We start from the raw sequence: 15,424 nt of genomic DNA, 5'->3' as shown, positions 1-15,424 counted from the left end.
TGGTCCAGAAAATGCTATGGACTCCTCAGTAAAAAAAAAATTGAATTATTAAGAACCAGAAGCTCCTTCTTCCTTCTCTTCCTTCTCTTCCTTCTCTTCCTTCTCTTCTTTCTCTTCCTTTCTTTTTCTGTTTCTTTTTATCCTAACCAAACTGAAACCACTGGCCAGAGGAAAACAAATTTTAAAAATGGAATAGTAACAGAAATGGTTGATGTAGAAGGCCTTTATTTCCCTTTCATGCATGAAAAGCATGATAAATACCACAAGCATATGTTTTGCAGCACACTCAATTGTTGTCTTCATGGACTCTCATTCTATTCCTTTGGTTGTATCTTTCAGAACACCTTGAGACTAATTATTATAAGTAAATATTACAATATGTGAATTTCCTCTGTAATAGAGGGTTTCTCTATAAGTTTTCACACTGCAGCACAATAAATGCATTTTAAAAATGCCATGGAGGAATGAGGTCAGCTGTCAATATATTATGAAGAGAGTGAATTCTATGCACAGGTCTTACTGCATTAATTAAGATAACACAGGGATATGATTGTAAACTCTTTAGATACATGCTGCCTTCTATCAGCTGTCATCTGAGAAACTGGTTGGTAGATTATCCTGAACATAATGTCAAGGTTTTTAATCAAAACATTTTCCCTATTCAGAAGAAAATCATATAATGGCATTAGCAAAAGTAGTTGAATTAGATCTGTAGAGAGAAGGATGTTGTAGAAAAGGGTTGGGAAAAAGGTAATAACAGGCCTAGCAAGTGGAGGTACAGGAACAATGGATTGAATTATAGCACAGAAGGCAAGCTGTTCTCTTTAATCAGTAGTGGGTGACCCTCTGTAAAACCTCCTGTGTCCAGTACAATTTAAAACTCAGAAACCACCTCGTGTGTCTGAGACTTTCCCAGTGGAGAAAAAACCCTATATTCTTGGCTACCACAACAACAGAGTTGTTTTGACAGGCTCAGCAGGCTCAGAGTGTGGCTCTGCAGAACGCCTGGGTGCACAGGGTGCTTTGCCCACAAAAGCTGAGGGAGAGGCTGGGGAAACACGAGGCAGAGTGCTGAATGGGTATGTCAGAGCCAGACTCTACAGGTGTGGATGTTTATGGGTGTTCATGCAAAAGAAAAGGGATTCCTGGAATGGCAAACATGCTGGAAGCACTGTGTGTTAACTCCTGGCTGGCTCAGTGCTGGTCCCTGAGGGGTGCTGGAAAGGATTCCAGACTTGGAGACCTTTGATCTGTCTCAGTCCAAGGTGACTGACTTGTACCAGCTCCCTACAGAGAGCAAAAGGCTGAAAGCCTGGCTGGTGTGTTCAGCAGCAGATGGAGGCTACAAATGTCTTCTCTATCACTAGGAAGGAGTGTTCCTCTGCTTTGTCCAAATGCAACTGATAGAAGAGTTCTCATGGTTCTCTGTCACTGGACAGAACTGCAAACTTTCGTTTCAGCACGTACATGCAGCCTGATTTTTATTTTATTTTATTTTATTTTATTTTATTTTTTTTTATTTTATTTTATTTTATTTTATTTTATTTTATTTTATTGTCAATAGCAGCATTCAGGACTGGCTTTATGATTTCTGACTGAGGACCCTAAGTAAGTTTCCAGAATTGGAAGTGTTCAAACCACATCTCCTCTAGCCCATGCACAGAGGGAGAGGAATCGAGTGTGTCCTGCCCACAGTGCAATTTTAACTAGAAATCCTTTTCTCCATGGGTAGTATGGACTCCCAGAGCAGGTATTCAAAGCTCATGCTTGCTGAGGTTAACCTGAACATTTGCACAGGAAGGAATAAAGCTACTGCCAAGTGGTTTGTGGAAAGCCCACCAGAACATGGTGAGATTGTTCTGCTGTCCTTGTGCTGAAGACCTTTGTGTTCCAGGCACAGGAATTGTAATTTCAGCTAACTGGAAACACAAGACAGTGGCTCGTGGCATGTGAGTGGCTGTTAAGCAATGCAGCCTGCTGTGAGCACTTCAGGTCTCTCTTCCAGACTCTGCACTCTTGTGGTACCAAATCCTGCCCAAGGAAAGTGCAGCAGCACTCAAACTGCAGTGTGGGGGTGTCTGGGGCTGCCTGTGCTCCAGAATTTCAGCTGTGCTCTCAGTGCTTGATAGGAGACAGAAACCCTGGGGGCTCAGAGACACTCAGCTTGTCCCTCAGGTGATGTGGAACAGAATATTCCTAGGGATAATGTCAAGCTGGAGAGGAAACATTTCTGTCAGCTCTTTCCATGCCCCAAAGAAGCCACATATCCCCATTCTTCCACACTGCAAGCAAGGAGAAAAGAGCCAAAACATGTAAGATCATCAAACTGGTTTAGCTGCAGAATGAGAAGGAGATAGATAAGACACATTATCATTTCTATTTTAAAAAGTTTGAAGAGTTTGCAAAGTTAGGGTGTGGGGTGACACCTGGAAAAAGAAATCCTGATCCCTTCTGTTTTTCCCACACCACTTAGGTGACTGGAAGTGGTCAGCACCACTGAGTTTGTCATATTCCATAGAGCAATAGTTGGAAATTTTGTTTAAATCTGAAGCTAGCTCAGAATGTTTAATTTGAGAAAGTGTGTTTTGTGGTCACTTATAGTATTTTAGTGCTTTTTACATAAACAGCTTCCTCAGTTTTAAAATGAACTTGCCCAGATACCAAAAACGTTGTCTTCTCCTGTGATATGTGAGGATGCAGTTCTTGTTCTAAACTTCAGTTCCTGGCAGCAATGCTTTTACAGCCAGCTGACATGGCACACATCTGCCCTTCTATAGCATTTATCCTTAAAAAACCCTCCAAGAAATCTCTGGAGGAATTTATTACTGAATAATAATGGTTTCTTAAGAGAGGGAGTGGAGGTATAATTAGAAGTGGAAACACTTGAAACAAGATCTCTAGAATCTACTGTTTCCTACTGTAATCTCACTTAGGAAAGCATCTGAAGTGTGTGCTTGAATCTTAGTAACTACACAAGCAATAAACACATTTCCTAAGAAAGAAGGATTGGCTCATGTACTGAAAATGTGGTGAATATTTTGAAGAAACATGTTCTGTATTAGATCAGTGACAGAAATTATGGTGATATGACAACTTTGCTTTACAGACTCTTTCTTTCCCTGTCAGTCTATGACTTTCATTATATTATCTTTTTGTCTTTCACCTGTTTCTTCAAATTGCATGGGTTACTCCTAGGACATAGAAGAATCTTATTAGGCACGGAGAAAAGCCTTGTCACAAAGAAAAAGGTGCTGCTCTTTTAAAACATTAGTCTGGAAAAAGATGATATAGACTGATGGAATTATTTTCTAAGCTCTCCATTGTCTTATTTATGCACACATCATTTTTATATCTATTGTTTGTTGGCTCCTTAAGTTACAGTAATTTCTTTAAGACATTCCTTAAGATGGATGTACTGTGAAATGTATATAAAATAGTTTTCCAAAGTGGATAACAAAATGTCCAAATATTGTTTCAAGTAAACAGTAAAATATCTAAAAGCCATGCCATAAATGCTGCATTAAAAGTGAGTTTTCTTCAAACCTTTTGGCATAAAACCATCACAACATCCTGCCAGGAAAAAAAAAAAAAAAAGGAATAATTAAACCTGATTTGAAGCATCATAGGAGACAGAGCTGGGAGCTGGGTAGAAATTCTCTGTCCAACCAATTTCCTGTAACTCCACAATACAATTATGTGTGACAAAAAGGATTATTCCCTGGACCAGGTGTATTTGGTAGCGTATGGTGAGGTCTGAATACCTGCCATAAAATTGCTGCTTTTGGCCAGTTTCTGTTGCAGTAGATATTCCCAAATATGGAATATCCAGAAGATTGAAGGTGCCTTCCAATTTCCCCAGTGGCTGGTGATGCTGTCTAGCACACTAGCCTTGCTGAAAGGTGTTTGCTTGGTTTTAACAAGGAGATTCTCCAGGAGCTTTGGTGAGAAAGATACTGGTTGTTTTCTTCTCTTCTGGTTTATTCTTTCTCCTGTAGATAAGAAACGAACAGTGTTTTTGTGTGTCTTCAGATAAGTTGATGGGGCAGAGTGGGCATTTTAGGGCCCCACACACATCCTAGAGATTTGTAAACAAGAACATGTGTGACAACTGTATGATAGAATGACATCTTTCTTTTCACATGGTCTGCTTTCCCTTCCTGTGTGAACTGCAGTCTTCACTGTATTTGCTTTTTTGCTTTGTTCTGAATGTCACCACCTACCACGAGCACTCCTTGGGTGTCAGCCTACGGGGTCATGCAATTAAGCTGTAACTGAGCAGCTGCACATCCATGGGAGGCTGTAGGGATACTCTGAAAATGTATCAGAGCAAACCAATGGACAGTTGTTTCCCTTGACTGGAAATTGCTGTGCATTGATTTGAGCAATAATCCATGCCATGACACATATCAAGGACATTGGAGCTGTTGCCAGTCATTAAAAAGCTCCAGATTCCTGTAGGATTATTTTATATACCATATGAGAATACAGAGAAGTAATATTACATCACTTTTTGTTAAAATTTCCCATGAAAATCAGACCATTGTTCTTCTTGGCTGGGCTTTTTTAAAGGATGACTAGTTTTGTAAAAAAAAAAAAAAAAAGTATTTCCCCCACATATAAAGCTAATTTCAGTGGAACGTTTTTTCAATTATTGATACACTTGAATGGTGTTACACTGGATTTGCATGGATTTAAATTAAATCAGAAACCTTCCAAAACACAACTCATTGACTTTGCCTTCAGAGCTTGCTTTAAAGGTGTTGACATTGGCCTATAGGAAGGTAAAGAATTATGGTTAAATTAATGATGTAGTGATAAATTTTTATTTCCCCTTCAGTATTTTTAATAATCTGAAAACTTTTAATGGCTATTTTGTGAGCTACCCATTAGTGATGTGAAATAAACTAGTCCTAGTCCAAATTTACAGAAATAAGCACAGTTATTTCAACAAATAAACAGGAAATAAGTTTGTACTGTTAGCAGCAAATCCAGCCTTGTGAAGCAAAATGTTTCTCCAGGACATTTCCAGGTGGCCATAATCAGTGGCAAATTTGTTTTGGTGTTTGAAAAACCAACATCTCAGTAATTCAAGTATTTGTCAAGTATAGCTCAATAGAGAAACTCAACATAGAGATAAAAAGTACAGCACTTGCATTAGGTATTTTTTTTTGTCTGAGAATAGTTTATTCATTGCTGAAGGTTTCCATTTATAAATTTAGCAAGTTAGGTAAAAAACCCAACAATAATAGTACAGTACAAATGGAGAATTTTTATTCAGGGGAAATTGCATTTGCATGTAACGAAAAACAACACCTCACCAAAAAAATCTGCATGGTTTAGGATGAATTGGGTAAAATCAACTAGCAATGGAAACATGAATTTTCTGCAGGGGAAAAAAAAAGTAGTTTTATTTTGATAAATATTTAGATAAAATGAAGGCAATCTGAATTTCACTTCTTGCAGCTCCCCCAGGCTTTCATTGCAGAGCCTGTCAGCTGAAGGGAATGGTGTTTTCCTAGGACCAGAATATTTTCTCTGCAAGTGTGTCTGCAGAGATGCAGGAGCAATCTGAGGCTCCACTTCCATGGCTGTGTCATTTACCCATGAGAACAGACTCTTACCAGGGAGAATTGCCAAGGCTTGCTCCTTCATTGCTGCAGGCACCTGCAGAAATGGTAGTGCAGTGCAAGGAATGCTCTGATCCCTGCAATACAGAGCCACTCTCACAAGAAAATAGCTCCAGTGAACAAGGACAAGTGGAAGGAAGGGCTTGACAATCCTGACCTACCAATCTCAGAAAGAATCAATCTGATTGTGAAATCCAGCGTGCAAAATTGGCACAAATATCAGCTCACATCTTTAAAAAGTCTTCATAACATGCAAATCCCAATTAGTCCTCACTGAGGAAAAGGCAAAGCTAAAATATATTTGCCTACATTTTTAATTATTATTATTAAATTTACAGAACTTATGCTGACCAGCATATATTTCCTGTGAAGTGTGCAGATTATCTACATGCACACACTGAGGGAGGATTTTTCCCAAGGAATTATATAAAGTTTTATTGTCTGAAAACAGATGTAGTTATCTCTTACACTACTGAGTCGTTTCAAAGGAGCAAGCAACATAGATTAGGTGACTATTTAGACCCCTAGCACAGGCACAGGAAAGGGACACCTCTCTGAAGTCATGGATCATACCAGCACATAATTTCACTTGCTTGAAAGCCCGAAGCCAAGGTCAAGATACACCAGTGTTATTCAAGCCTTATTAACAACAACGTTGAAAACACTTTGCCAGGACTCTGCTTCAAAATATTTCCAGCATATTTCTGCCTAGAACATCTTCCTCTGTCCCATTTGTCTGTTTAACACACTCTGCTCATTTCTTTCCCATCAGACCCTGAGAAGCCTTTCCCATTCCTGTTGTATCAGTACCTGGATATCACCTTCTATGCAACTTAAAGATTTTAATAATAATAGTATATAATATAATATAATATAATATAATATAATATAATATAATATAATTATTATATTGTAATATTATGCATTTTTTAATAGTAATAGTGTGTCCTTTTCTGCAGGCCTACCTTCTCCTACCTTTGGTGACTAGTTAGCAAAATATTATCTGTTATCAGCCCATCTTCTTGTCTTAATTAAGCTTGCAGGGAGGTTTTATTCCTCTGCCTGTGATGATCTTTGGTGCCCTAAATTTAATTTCTTTTCATAATCCCTACAGGAGCAAGCAGCACAGAGGAGTTTTAAATAATAAAGTGTTGGAACCTTGGAAGCAACAAGAACTTGGCAGAAACACCCATGGGATAAGATAAATTATCGTGTTTAAAAACAAACAAGCAGGCACTATAAGCCTCAGTAGGGCTGTGAGCAGTGCTGGCTTTCCATTGCAGAGCCTTGCTGGCTTTTAGAAGAGGGATGAGGGGTGCAAAGGCAGCAGTAAAAGCCATGTGGTGGCTTCTGTCTGTTCCCTTCCTTCCTTCTCAGCAATCCAAGTCACCAGGTGCTGCAGAGCACCCTGCAGCAGCCCCTCCTGCAGGGACAGGCACAGGCAGCAGAAAGCTGCTTTTCCTTGGAGTCAGGCTCAGAATTCTTTGTGCGGGAGCCCTGAACTAGCCTGTAGAACCAAGTGGTCAGGGAAGAGACACTAGAAATCCATCCCGGTTTCTGATGTCAAGCTTGATTCTTTCATCTGCAAAGCAGGATGGAATATCATTTCAAAATCTGCAAAGCTGTTGCTTTGGAATGATGTCTTCACATCTGCCTTTGGATGGGGAACTTAGTAAATAAATCTGAAGGCAGAACTGAAAAATGGGAGTCCCTAACCACTCTCAGCTTTGCCACTGTACTTCAGCAGTGCAAAACACTTAGAAAATATCACTTATAGATATGGTTTATTGCACTTAGAAATATGGCTTATACAATGTGAATTTTGTCCTGGTGTTCAGGGTCACAACACTGAATTTTACTTAAATATTTCAGTTACTCTTGTATCCCTCTTCTTTTACCCAAAGGCATTCACTGAACCAAGGTGGTGTCACATTTTTAGCATTGCCCTTTAGAAGCTGAATGAACTTTAAAAGCAGCTTTTTATTTTCTCACTGAAACTAAATAGGCTACATCCTGAAATTTTAGACCATTTAAAATTGGCTGATAGATAAACCTTTTATTTATTACTTATATATTAGTTATTTATATTGTATTGTAAACTGTGTGAGTATGACTTTAGTAAAAAACTGCATTCCTATCATAGAATTATTTCTCAAGCTCAGGAACAGACTCACAGCAGAAGAAAGCCTTAGGGTCTATCAGGTAACACAACCAAATTTAAAAGCAAACATCAGCTTCTCTAGAAGTGAGGTGCATGACTGCCTTTGAGAGAAAGATCATCCTACACTCACAGCGAGATGTTCTCTTTATTTTTGGTAACTGACAGTAAAAAGAAGTGCTGGAGTACCTGGTGGCATGAAATAAGGGGCTGACAGTGGGAGGAGGGAACAGTGGTTGTTTACTGGGGCTAGAAACGCTCGTACGAGGTGCAAACCTCATCCAGCAGCAGGAATACTTGCTACATGAACAAGATTTACTGCCAGACTCCATCTGTGCCTTCCCACCAAACAAGGTCACTCAGTCAGATCCTAGGAAGCCTGATGAGCAAAGCTGCCAAGTGTCTGCAGTGATAATGGAGGCTTGCTCTGACTTAGGCCTCAGGCACTTGCAATGTTTTTAGTACTGGAAAACAAAATAGGGTAGAGGAAAAAAGGTCATAATTTTTATCAAACCAGTCCCCCTTGAGAAATATCAGTGTGCGTGCCTGTGCATGAACATACCTGGGTATTTTTTCTTTCTTTTCCTGGTGATTTGCAGTTTACTTTACTCTTGAGGCACTCCTTCATCTTGGCCTTCATCTTGGCCATTCATCTCACATCTGCACCTTGGTTATGGAAACATCACTGTGGTGGTACCATGCCCCTTCCTTACAAAAGGCTGTATCAACAGCTTGTGTGGTGGCTCCAGAGCTGAGGGAGAGGCTTTAGCCATGGATTTTTGATGTTCATCAATTTTCTGCCTGGAGTTTCTGTGATGCAGTCTGGTCAACTTACAGGAAATATTGTGGTAGGGGACAAAAATAAATTTAGAGCATTGCACAGGCCCAGAAAAAAAGTCTCTGCTAAGAACTTTTAGTATTCACAGCTGATTTGTTCCTGTAGACAAGCTGATAGTTAAACCAAAACAACTGAACCGCAAGTACCCTGAATCCCTTGTTTTGTCTAGAATCTATTCGTGTTTATCTGTATTCCTTGGGTAAAGCAACATCCACCCATGGGCCAGCACTTTAGCTTGGATGACAATGCAGACAAAATTGCTGCCCCTTCCTGCTGCTGTAGCTGACTCCAAATCATGAGAAATGTGCCAACTCTGCCAAAGACAGGCAGACCTGGTGAGATAAAAAGAGCCAGTCTGCTGAAAAGGAGACCAAATGAATGTTTTCTAATGCCCCCTTTTCATCCTTTCCCCAGGCAAGACAGAGCAATGTCCTTCCTCCCTGTCACCGATGGTGACCCAGGCACGGGATGCAGCGCAGGGACAGAGCCCGCCGCTGCTCTCAGTGCCCTGCCCTGCCCTCCCTGCCTGCCTTGCCCGCCGAGTCCTGCTGTAACCTGCCCTTCCCTGCCGTGCCGTGCGGAGCCCGGCCAGCCCCAGGAGCCGCCCCGCCAAGCTGTGGTGCCTGGTGAACAGCCCCCGCGTCCGCTCCGTGCGCTGGGACAGCCGGGCCCAGGGGCTGCTCGTCGACCGCTCCCTCTCTGAGCGGGAGCTGCTCAGCCCGGGTCCCGCCCGCGGGGGCGGTGGCACTGGGGCGGGTCCGGTGCCGCGCCCCTTCAGGGCCGCGCAGTTCCGCAGCTTCGTCCACCAGCTCTACCGCTACAGCTTCCGCAAGGTGCCGGGCTGGCTCGGCACGGCTGCGCCGGGCGATGCCGGGGGCTGGCTGCACTACAGCAGCCCCTGCTTCCGCCGCGACCGCCCCGACCTCCTGCTCCGCGTCAGGCGCCGGAGCGCGGCCGACAGGCGGCGGCCGGCGGCGGGCCGGGAGGGCCGCAGGCACCCGCCCTGCGGCTCCCGGCAGCTCCCCGGGGCGCGGCCGCTGCCGGACGAGCGGGACCGGTGCAGGCGCTTCCAGTCGCTGCCCCGGGAGCGGCCGCTGCTCGCCCGGTGCCCGCCCTGCGGCTTCCTGCTGCTGCACAGGGACCAGCCAGTGCCGGCCCGGCGGGAGGGGCCGAGCCGCTTCCAGGAGCTCTACGGGGAACGGCCACCGCCCGCCCAGCGGGAGGTGCTCAGGGTCCAGCCCTGCAGCTTCCAGCAGCTCCACAGGGAGCAGCAGCCCCCAGCCTTCAACCCACGAGGCAGGAAAAGAGTTGTAGCCTTGTTTTTCCAAAACGTAATGAAAAGTGACGTTTGAAGTATTTTTCCACAAGGCTCTGTCATTCTCAGCCAGAAATTGTCAAGCCTATTAGGAAGAGGAACCTAGAAGGCCAAAAAATTCTCTGCCTGTTTTTTTTCCTGCATGCTTCCTGTGATGTTTGATCCAAGGCAGCAATAGAGATCTGTGTCCCAGAGCCACATTGTGGAGCCTGACCAATATGTTTGGATTCTTGCAGCCCCCCCAGGCACTTTAGCGTCCAGCACTCCAGCTGGCAGTGCTGGTTGTGCAGCATTGACAGTGTCCAGCTCCACACAGAACACACCTGGGGAAGAGCAGTCACCAGTGGATCTTGGCTTTGCCATTGAGCAAATGATCCGGGAGATCCCTGCCTGAAAGGTCTCCCTCTGCACAGGTAACTCCATTGGAGGGGAAAGTAAGAGGCTGAGCTGAGAGCTTACATGGAGAAGAAGAGAAACTGTATCCCTGATATGATTCCAAGAAAATACCAAATGATCTTGAGTTTTCTTTCTTTCCATTGTTCTTTCAAGGGCAATATTAATGTTGTGCCTGAGTCTTCTGGAGGCGAGCCTGTGAACCAGGCTGCAGCAGAGGAAGCCTCATCTGGCACTGAGAAGAACAGTTTGCCAGAGCCTGAGGAGCTTGGTAAGGACAGAGCCCCCATTGGTTTAGAGAGGTGTGAGATGGCTGCTCTGAGCCTGCCTCTGGCAGCAAGGGAGATGAGCAGAGTTGAGTTCCTGTCTGCAGGGCTGGTGCTGCCTGGTGCCTTTAGTTCAAATCCTGCACTGGCACAACCTCCCCAAGCCCTGCCCTCCACGCTTCTCCAGAGGCTCTGACACTGAGTCCACTGCTGTGGCAAGAGAGCAGGGAATAAAGCTGACCTTGTGGCAGTTGTGTCACCAAGCTGGGTGTCCCAGTTTGGTTCATAACTCAGCTCCCAGCAGCTTCAGCTTCGGCCACTTCAGTGAGGACTGAGGTCTCTCTGTCACTGAGACTGTCTGTGTTTCAAGCTCAAGCCTTTGCTGAGACTTTATCAGGATACTTAAATGCTTTACACAATTCAGTTTTGAACACTTGGAAGGATCCCTGTTCTTTAAAGAGCAGGCTTCAAATTGCCAAGTGAGAGTTTGCCTTTCGGGCCATCTTTGACAGTCCCTCATAGAAGGACAATTGGTGCTCAAGGAACACGTGCACAAGGGCCAATATTGACTCAGTGTTTCCTTTGCTTCCCAGATCCTGTGTGATCGACCTCTGCAGGAGGGCTGCCCTGTGTGGCAGGAAGAGACAGAGGGAGAGGCTGTGACCATCGGGCAGGTAGAATTCCTCTGTCTCTAGTTATATTTATAGATGCGCATAGTTATGTTTATTTATCTAGGTAGTTGTATTTATAGATTTATGTAATTATATTTATCTATATAGGTAGAGATCTGTACAGTTAATTTTTTTTTTGTTTTAGATGTATATCGTTATAGCTTTAGATGTGTTGGTGTAGTTATAGATGTGCACAGTTGCACTTATACCTGTGTATAGTTACATTTATATATATACATTTGTAAATGCATATTTATATTTGTATATGGGGGTTTAGCTAAATAGATTGATATCTGTAGACGCCTCTTTTTAACCTCTTGCCCTGCTCTGCTTCCTCCCTCACTCGTGCTTTTCCCCCTGTGCCCCCTCTGTCCCCTCTCCCTGGGCTGGGTCCAAGCTGGCGGCCGGGCCGGGCGCAGCAGCAGCTCCAGCCCCGGGTGTCCCTGGAGCGCTGGGAGCTGCCGGTGGCCCCAGGCACTGTCCCCTGAGGAGCTGCTGAAGGACGGTGAGACTGAGGGGGCTGAGGGGGCTGAGGGGGCGGTGGCGCTGAAGGGACGCTGACCCTGAGCTGCTGCTGAGGCTGAGGGCTGTGGGGCAGCCCAGGGCCATGGTGGCACTGAGGTGACAGGCAAGTGGCACAGGCTGAGGGGCTGGCGGGTCTAAGGGGATGGGATGGGTCAGAAGGGACTGAGGGAGGTGAGAGGACTGTGAGGGGCTGAAGAAGCTGAAGGGGGCTGGGGGTTTGGCGAGAGCATGGGTGGGGCTGAGGGGATGGAGGGGCCAGCAGGGAGCACAGAGGGCTCTGGGACTGCAGCTCTGCCAGGTCTTGGAACCAATTCCAGAGCCTCCACTTTTGCCACAGCTGTAAGGAAGACTACGAGGACAGCCGGAGACTGCCAGGAGCCAGCAGGGAGAAGCTGAGTGCCAGCAGCAGGAGCAGTGAGCAGGGCCCTGCTGCTGCCAGCCTGGAGAGAGCCCGGGTGAGGCCCCATGGCCGGGGAGGCAGGGTGGGCTGAGGCTGGCGTGGGCTGTGGCCGTGGGCCCTGCCCGTGCTGGGGCTGCTCAGCGCAGCTGCCCCGGCTGGCACAGGGGCTGTCCTTGGGCAAGGCAGCTGTGCCGGCAGGGCCCGGGAGCTGTGCCGGCTCTGCCGGGCTGCCGGGGCTGCGGGACGGTCCCGCCGCGGCTGTGCTCGCCACAGCCCAGCCCGCTCGGCTGCTTTCTCTTTCTGACCCTCCTGGGGAGGCTCTGACATTTCCTCTTCCCTGATGGAAGTGCAGCTGCTGCCAAGGGAAACGTCCCCATACTGACTCAGTGTTCCCTTTGCTTCCCAGATGTCCCATCTGCTGTCCCTGTCCAGGAGATGTGCCGAACTTCATCTGCAGGATCAGAAGAACCAGTGTCCTTTGGCCTCCCCCAGTTCCCACTGAGGACGAGAGCACCTGCAGAGCAGAGGAGACCAGCTGCAGCTCCAGGCCCAGGTCTTGCTGGTCACAGCTGAGCCTGTGTGAAAAGGTTTCTTAAGTTATAGGTTAAAATTCAACACATAATTCTACAAGCTAAAATTTAAATGCTGAATTCATATTGCTAACTCAAGGGAGCTCCAAAAATCTCTATTTCAAAAGCAACAAACCTTTGAAAGGTTAAACCTCAACAGAGCTGTGATCCTCCATCAATACCTCCTTCTTCCACTTGCTTAAAATCTCTTTGTTCTGGGCACTCACTAAGGCCTTTTTCCTGGAAGCTCTCTGGCTGTCTTGAATGCTTATGGAGTAACAGGTAACCCCTGATCTATTTTCAACTCTCTGCCCAGAGACTTCTGGAAGGGAGGTAGGACTGGTACTGGGGACCTGGCAGCTTGTCCAGGAATCAAAATTATTGAAATAATGGTAATGTGGACAAGGCATGCAAGTCCAGGTGGTGAGCTCAAATATGCAAGTACTTGCAGTTTCCCCTCAGCACTTGACAGCTAAGGGGTATGGTCTCTTCTTATTTCTGTCTCTTAATCCTCAATCCTTGCCACACTCCTTCAACATCTTTTGCATTGTCATCTTCCCTGTTTTCTCCCTCCCTTCTTCTTTCTGTGACTTTCTGTACACGACAGACTATCTGTCACACTCTGTCAGCTTGCTCAGTCACCCGAGCAGTGATAATGATGGTGTAGAAATTGTAGGTGCACAGGAGGCAAAGGTGTCATGCTTCTGTGTGCCCTCTGCAGGCAAAGCTGCTTCCCGAAGCTTCAGTCAAACTTGGAACAAAGGCTTGTCCCCACTGCAGGGACAAGAGAGGTAGGAAACTGGGCTCATAAAACATGCTTCTTCTGCTTCAACAAAAAACCGTGACTTCCCTTCACAGAGAAGGATGTAAACTTTTTCTTGAAGGGAATAAACAAATCTCTTTATGTCCTGATCTTTTACCAGTCTGAAATTATTTAAAAATGTCGTAAATTTTGTTTGTTTGTTTGTTTCTTTGTGGTGTTTTTTTTTGTTTGTTTTGGGGGTTTTTTGGGTTTGTTTTTTTTTTGTTTGTTTGTTTGTTTTGTTTTGTCTTGTTTTGGTTTTTTTGGGGGTTTTTTTGGTTGTTTTTGGTTTTTTGGGTTTTTTTTTTTTTGTTGTTGTTGTTCTGGGGTTGGGTCTGCATTTCAAGCCTGTTCTCCCAGCAGTCAGGGACCTGCACAGCTGCTGTGGGTGGGGCAGGTGCTCAGGTAATTACCAACAGGTAATTACTAACAGCCAGGTGAGAAGTTGGCTTGTGCCTGGTTGAGGGCTTGAGGACTGTGCTGAGAGAAGGGCTAGGGAGTGGAGTGGAAAATACAATTTACACAAGCAGGTATAGGTGGATGTCTGGGGTGTAGGTGGGAGTTAACTGGTTTAGGTACTGCATTTATGAAGAATTGAACATTTAACTCTGAGATAGGACTATTTAGTTGCTACTCTAAGTGCTGCATTTACTAACACGTAATGTAATTTCTGCTGCTGTGGCAGAACCTGCTGTCCCCTGCGCTCGGAACAGGCGTGGAGGGTCCCCAAGGCATCCTCAGAATGGGCTTTGCCCTCACCTTGGCTTGTGCTGCTGCAGATTTTGGAGACAATTGTGCATAAGAACGGGCACTAGAACCAGACTTGGGGCTGGCATGCTCTGCATTTCCAGAATGGCTCATGGACAGGGTAAGGTGGTATCAGTGCACTCTGGGTGAAGCTGTGATTCTATGGATACTTCAGTAAGAGAGGTTTTTTCAGGGTGATTAAACTTTCGTCCTTGCTGTGCTTTCTATGACATTTGCATCTCTATTTTGTAAAACTTCAGAAATCTGAATCCTCTTTGGCCCTGTGAAATGTTAAAAACGTCAGCAAAAGCCATCATAGTTTGCATGCGAAAATACATAATTTTTTACATTTGGGAATTGGAAATTCTAAAAATTTAAAACTGATTTCTGTTGCTGATGATACAGAAAGGGGGCACGTTGGTGCCCTGGGGCTTATGTCTGCTACTGTTGACTGAAAAAAATAATTTGAAGTAGCACCCTATGACTGTGGATGGCCAGAACGGAGGTCCAGGAGGCTTGACAGGTGTTTACTACTGAGTCCTTGACCTTTCCTGCCAAGCAAAAATTATAATTTCTTAGAACTATGTATTTATAAAAGAAAAGTATAAAGGAGAGATGTTGTACACTCTGTGTGTGTCCCATCTTGAACATATGACATTATAAAAACACACTCTCCAAACATCCATTCTTTTGTATGACCAGGTACATGCCAGGTAAAAGTGATTTCTTTGTTCAGAAGTATCTCACCTACTGACAACAATTAGAATTGCTTACAGGGCCTCAGTTGCAAATGCAAAACATTCAAAACTCAAACTAACTGGTTACATTAGAAAGCACGTTTTGCTTTTCTCAAGGGGCTGATTGTGAGCTATTTGATGAGCTATTCATGAACATATCCTGGGGCTGTTTGCATCAAACACTGGGATTTTGTTAGCAGTAAAAGAGGGAAAGTGCACCATGTGTGGGAAAGTAATTCCTTCCCAAAATATGTGCTTGGAGGCTACTTGGGTCAAAAGAATTTATTTTTAATTCAGTGGGCTGAAGAACTGCCCACCATCTGCTTTTTCAGAAAAAGAGGGTTAAGTCTTTGGCCCCTTTCAGAGCGTTAAATTA

At 44.8% G+C, this 15,424-nt stretch overlaps 2 long non-coding RNA genes across 2 annotated transcripts; one reads left to right on the top strand and one right to left on the bottom strand.

The window, feature by feature from the left end:
- Nucleotides 1-208: 208 nt before the first annotated feature.
- LOC135298414 (uncharacterized) lies at nt 209-9,172 on the bottom strand. Its single transcript, XR_010360394.1, has 2 exons — nt 8,348-9,172; nt 209-3,989 (listed from the first exon to the last, which is right to left on the bottom strand). It is a non-coding gene; the product is annotated as an uncharacterized LOC135298414 (long non-coding RNA).
- A 656-nt stretch (nt 9,173-9,828) lies between these two features.
- On the top strand, nt 9,829-14,660 carry LOC135298416 (uncharacterized). The gene is made up of 6 exons (XR_010360395.1): nt 9,829-10,351; nt 10,488-10,602; nt 11,191-11,773; nt 12,131-12,248; nt 12,600-14,094; nt 14,250-14,660. It is a non-coding gene; the product is annotated as an uncharacterized LOC135298416 (long non-coding RNA).
- The last annotated feature ends 764 nt before the right edge of the window (nt 14,661-15,424 follow it).

Source organism: Passer domesticus, chromosome 4, assembly GCF_036417665.1.
Source record: "Passer domesticus isolate bPasDom1 chromosome 4, bPasDom1.hap1, whole genome shotgun sequence".
In the NCBI taxonomy this organism is placed as follows: Eukaryota; Metazoa; Chordata; class Aves; order Passeriformes; family Passeridae; genus Passer; species Passer domesticus.
This window is presented reverse-complemented; position numbering and strand designations above follow the sequence as displayed.